The following is a 6,000-nucleotide window of genomic DNA, read 5'->3' as shown; positions in this document are numbered from 1 at the left end:
ACCAGATGGGCAAAAATTAAAATCTGAGATTCGCATATTTTTGGCACTCATCTACACTGGTAAGAGTTGTGTAGTTGGGAAGCACTTTTCCCTCATTGAGCATAGCAGACCTATTGTGCAAACCAGCAATTCACATGTTTGAGAGGCAAACCAAAGCTATCTTTCACATGGGTACCGGGGTACTTGCACAAAATATATTTTAGCAAAATTGTCACAAGAGCAAAAATCTAGAGCCGACTCCAATATTCATCAATGGTAAAATGAATTAATAAATTGCAATATAATCATTTCATAGAATATCATACCACAGTGAAAATGAATTAACTATAGCTAGAAATTCAACATTGCTGAATCTCTAAAACATAATTTTGAGCAAAAAAGATAAATTATAGGTGGATATATATATGTATACATACATATGTGTATATATGTATACATGTGTATGTATGCTTATAGTATACATGTGTGTATATATGTATATATACATATGTATGCATATATACATGCATACACACAATTACTTCCTCTGTATAATTTTTCTTTTGAGAGAGAGAGAGAGATTGTATGTGCGGCCACATGTACATGAGCGGGGGCAGGGGCAGAAAAAGAGGGAGAGAGAGAATCTCAAGCAGGCTCTATGCCCAATGCAGAGCCAGAGCCTGAGGTGGGGCTCGGTCTCACACTCCTGAGATCATGATCTCAGCCTAAACCAAGATGCCACGCAGGCACCCTACCTTTGTATAAAACCAACAAAACTAAGTAATATATTGTTAGGATGCGTAGATAGCAAATAGGACTATAAAAAAACTAAACAAAGGAAGGCTTACCATGAACTGTAGGATGATGGTCACCTCTCTGGGCAAGAGAAGGATGTGGGATGGGGCCGTCGTCCACAGACTGCTTCCGAGTTATTGATAATGTTCTGTTTCTCAGGCAGGATCAATGGTCCACGAGTGGTCATTACTATTCTTTAACATTGGCCACACATGCCTTACAATCTTTCACAGTTGGATTGGATTATGTTTCACATAAAAGTTAGATATTCCAGGGGCACCTGGGTGCCTCAATGGGTTAAAGCCTCTGCCTTCAGCTCAGGTCATGGTTTCAGGGTGCTGGGATCGAGCCCCGCATCGGGCTCTCTGCTCAGTGGGGAGCCTGCTTCCTCCTCTCTCTCTCTGTCTGCCTCTCTGCCTACTTGTGATCTGTCAAATAAATAAATTTTTTAAAAAATCTTAAAAAAAAAAGTTAGATATTCCAAATGAGAAAAAAAGAATCTACAACTTATCCATGTAATTCACCATGTTAAAAAATCAGAGGGGAAAAATCCTATTACCTTAACATATGCAAAGAAGCATCTGATAAAATTCAATGTCTGTTTGTGAGAAGTTCTTAGAAAACTATGAATGGCACTGAAGTTTCTGAACTTGAGGGATGCTACTTATCAGAAACCTGGAGCGCACATGATAAGTAACGGAGAAACTTCCTATTCCTTCTCATTAAGATCAAAAGAAAGATGCAGGGGGGTAGGGGTGGTGGGGCGCCTGGGTGGCTCAGTCTGTTAAGGGTCTGCCTTTGGCTCAGGTCGTGATCTCAGGGTCCCAGTGTCCAGCCCCACGTTGGGCTCCTTGCTCAGCAGGGAGTCTGCTTCTGCCTCTACCCTTCCTCCCTGCTGGTGATCTCACTTTCTTTCTCAAATAAATAAATAAAATCTTAAGAAAAGAGAGAGAATGAGAGAGCGCAAATGCATTAAGAGACAAAGATTCTGTGCTGTTTTTTCTGCTTGCCCCACTGTATCCTTTGTCCTACTCTCTTCACCCTGCTCTGTGGCCTGGGACATAGATTTCTCTGGCCTGTGTTATCAAGGCTCACTTGTCCTCTGACTTTTGACTGGGTTCACTAGGGACTGGAGCACCGCTGCCTTTTAGAGGAGGCTGTGTTCCTCCACGTCTGGCCACAGCCCCTCTTACACCACCTTCTCCCCAAGACCATAGCTCTTCCCGGGCATGGTAAGAGCTCCATTGGTCCTTGAGGCCTACCTGCGGTGGCTTCCATCTGCCATGTGAAATTAGTTAATCAATCAATTGACCAATTAATTAAAATAAAATTTGAATAAAGAATGAGACATACTGATAGCCTGGTATTCTCAACTCATGGCCCAATCTGAGACCATTTATGGAATGCTTAGAGCCCCCACAACCGGCTCTCAGGGTGGAGGCTCCCTTCACCTGGGTCTAGGGTGGTATTGTCTTTTAGGTTTAATTTGCTAGTCTAATTCTTGAGATGCTTTCATAGATTTTTAATTCTTTCCCTATTAGATTTTGTTTTTATTTTATTAATGTATGCTCTTTCTGTTTTCCTTCTTTCTTTAGATTTTCTGTTCTTATTCTAACTTAAGTTTGTTGCTTGTCTCAATAATTCTCCCTTTTTCTAGTTTTCAAATTAATAATTTAAGATGACAAGATTCTTTTCATATGTTAATAGCTACATCCCATGAATTTTGATAGGTGGTACTTTTAACTGTCATTGATCTAGATGTACAGACGGTCCCTGACCAAGGATGGTTTGACTTACGATTTTTCAACTTGACATTGGTGTGAAAGCCATACGCGTTTAGGAGGAATCATGCTTCAGATTTTGAATGCAGATCCTTCTCTGGGCTAGCCATATGCGATATTCCCTTTTGATGCTAGGCATGGGCAGCGCCCACAACTCCCAGTCAGCCCCGGGATCACAAGCATGAACAGCCCACAAGCATTCTGTACCCAGACAACCATTCTGTTTTTCACGTTCAATATGGTATTCAAGAAATTGCATGTGATATTCCACACTAAATGTTTTGTAATCAACAAAATAGGCTTTGTGTTCCATGATCTTGTCCGGCTGGAGGTTAATGTGAGCTTTTTGAGCACGGTTGAGGTGGTAAGTTTGAGCTATGGTGACCAGCAGGCTAGGTGTATTAAATGCATTTCCAAGTTAGAATATTTTCAACTTATGATGGGTTTGTCGGAGTATAACCCCATTGTAAGTTGAGGAATATCCGTATACGAATATATTCATGCATATCTATACACATACATAGGAACAATACATGATTTCTTCTTTATCTGAAAATGTTGTGATTTTGTTCTTCTGAATGATAGCATTCCAGGTGATGTGATTTTCTCTCAGCAGATGTTGAAGGTTTTACTCCACAGTCTTCACACCTTCCTCATTAATGAGAAATTTGATTTCGTTTAATTTTTATTCCTCTGTAATTCATCTGTCTTCTCCTTCTGGTTGCATTTGAAATCTCTCTGCCTTTGGTATTTCATAATGATGGATCTAGGTGTGGATTTATTTTCATTTACATTGCTCAGCATTGGTTAGACTTCCTTGTTTGAAACATTTTACCCATAACCAATTCTGAAATTGTCTCAAATGTTCTCCTTTTGAATCTTCCCTCCCCCATTCTCTCTTTCGGGAACTTTTTCTGGAATACTCTGGATGTTCTCATTCTCTGCCTCCTTCATATCTTTCATTTTTTTCTCTCTATTGTATCCACATTTCTTATCTTATATTCTAGTTCACCAGTTCTCTCCTGGTAGGCATGATTAATTATTTGCCTCTTCCATTCAATTTTTAATTTTAATGACTATTTTTCATGTGTTGAAGTTCTATTTGGTTCCCTTTAAAATCATTCTGCCTGCTCCTTAGTTCATAGCATATTGCTTTTTATGCGCTCAATGTTTTTGTTTTTGTGTGTCTATTTTTAAAAATCGTTATTTTAAAGTGTCTATCAAAAAATATCATGCTGTGAAGTCTTGGTTATCTAATTCTGCTGTTGACAGCTGACCAAATGTGTTGTAATTTTGGATTGCGAGTCCTTCTGTGTAGTTTTATATGTGGGAAATGTGTGTAGCCTGGGTTGAAAGTTATGGACCCATAGAGAAGGTTTAAAGTTGTTTTTTCCAGTTGCCCCAAGGGTCCTCACTGGCCAGGGAGACATTTTCATGTTAAATTTTTAGAGCATGGGTTTCCAGACCATGAGATGTTGATGGACAAATGAGAATCTTTATATCCCTTGTGATTTCTGAAATCCACATACATATTTGTATTAAACTAAATGTTTTTAATTGAGCATTTGTTTCTTTAGTCCAGAAATATTTGTTGAGTGTGGTAGGCAGTTGGGGGCACAAAATTGGAAAGTGACCATTCTTGAGAAGATGGCCATAAGAACAAGAATTTAGGTTTAGCATGATAACTTCTGCTCGGGTGTATACCTGGGGTGAGCAGCCCGAAAGAACCACCAACGGCGACTGGAGAAGAGCAAAGGGAAAGGCACTGCCCAGCTGCTGATTAAAATGAGCCTAGCATTGTTAGTACAAAGGGAAAACGTGGTAAGTGACAAGATTCTATGGTTGCTTTCTCCTTAAGATGGCACTATAAACTCACAATTCCTTTGGAGAGAAAGAATACATTGAAAGAACTGTGATTTATTAAAAAAAATTCACTCAAACCTTCTAAAATAAACTAGGGCGGCTTTTGTGTGTCAGACACTAAATGCTTGTAGGTATCACTTTCATTTCATCTTGACAGCAACCGAAGAAGTAGAAACAAGGAGTAGTCCGCCCTATTTTGCAGACTGCAAGTAGGGATCAGAGACGGTGTAAGTGAATTGCCCCTAGTCCTGAATCTGGTAAGTGGCAAGGCCAGGATTTGAGCTGGGACACCTTGAGACCATGACTTGAGCTGAAACCAAGAGCAGGACACTTAACCAACCGACTGAGCTGCCCAGGTGACCCGTCACCAAATCTTTGTTGAATCTTTTCTTATTCCACGTGAAATCAGACCTTGACTCAGAGGTCCTATCTTCTGCTTCACTGCCTTCTACACATAAATAATCTCCAACCCAGAGAGCAAATTGTAGTAGAGAAGGCGGTCTGTCTGGAAAAAGTAGTTTGTCTTTGAAGCACTTGTGGGTTTAGATAAAGTAAATGCAAATCCTGTGCGGGAATGGTCGCAGCGTACCCATTAGCCGGCACGCCTTCTGTGAGGGCATTTGTAAACCCGAGGAAACTACGTTGGACTTTCATATTTTCATCCAGGCGAAATATAGTTAAAATGAATGGCAAGAGCAACCTGGAAAGGAAGAAAAGCATCCAAAGAGTGAATTCTGCCGCCAAATGAACATGAGTGAAGAAGGGTATATTAGTCCTCTTACCTTCTACCCCCTCTCTCCTCAGATAGGAACTACCCGTTGCTTCTTAACAACAACTGGTAACAATCACTTCTTTCCTTTCTGCCATAACTTAATAACTAGTGGCCAACTCCCACCTTTTGTCCCCAAGTTCCCAAAGCTGGTGTCCCAATGAGTATTTATTTTTAATTTCAAGTTTTTATTTAAATTATGGTGAACTAGCATAGATGGTAAAATTTGGCTTCAGGAGTAGAATTTAGGGATTTATCACTTCAAAACAACACCCAGCGCTCACCACAGGTGTCCTCCTTAGTGCCCATCCCCCATTTAGCCCATCCCCCATTTAGCCCATCCCCCATTTAGCCCATCCCCCAACCACCTCCCTCCACCAACCCTCAGTTTGTTCTCTGTTGTTGAGTCTCATGGTTTACTTCTCACTCTCTTTTCCCCCCTCCTTCCCCTATGTTCATCTGTTTTGTTTCTTCAATTGCACATATAAGTGAAATCCAATGGTATTTGTCCTTCTCTGACTGACTTACTTTGCGTAGCATAATGCCCTCTAGCTCCTTCCACATCATTGCAAATGGCAAGATTTCATTCTTTTTGCTGGCTGAGTAATAGTCCATTGTATATAGACCACATCTTCTTTATCCATTCATCCGTCGATGGACATCTGGGATCTTTCCATAGTTTGGCTATTTTGGACCTTGCCGCTACAAACACTGGGGTGCAGGTGCCCCTTCGGACCACTATGCATCCTTTAGTTAAATACACAGTAGTGCAATTGCTGGTCATAGGGTAGCTCTATTTTTAACTTTCTGAGG

Source organism: Mustela putorius, unplaced genomic scaffold, assembly GCF_011764305.1.
Source record: "Mustela putorius furo isolate JIRA1106 unplaced genomic scaffold, ASM1176430v1.1 tig00003854_pilon_pilon_pilon, whole genome shotgun sequence".
Lineage (NCBI taxonomy): Eukaryota > Metazoa > Chordata > Mammalia > Carnivora > Mustelidae > Mustela > Mustela putorius.
This window is presented reverse-complemented; position numbering follows the sequence as displayed.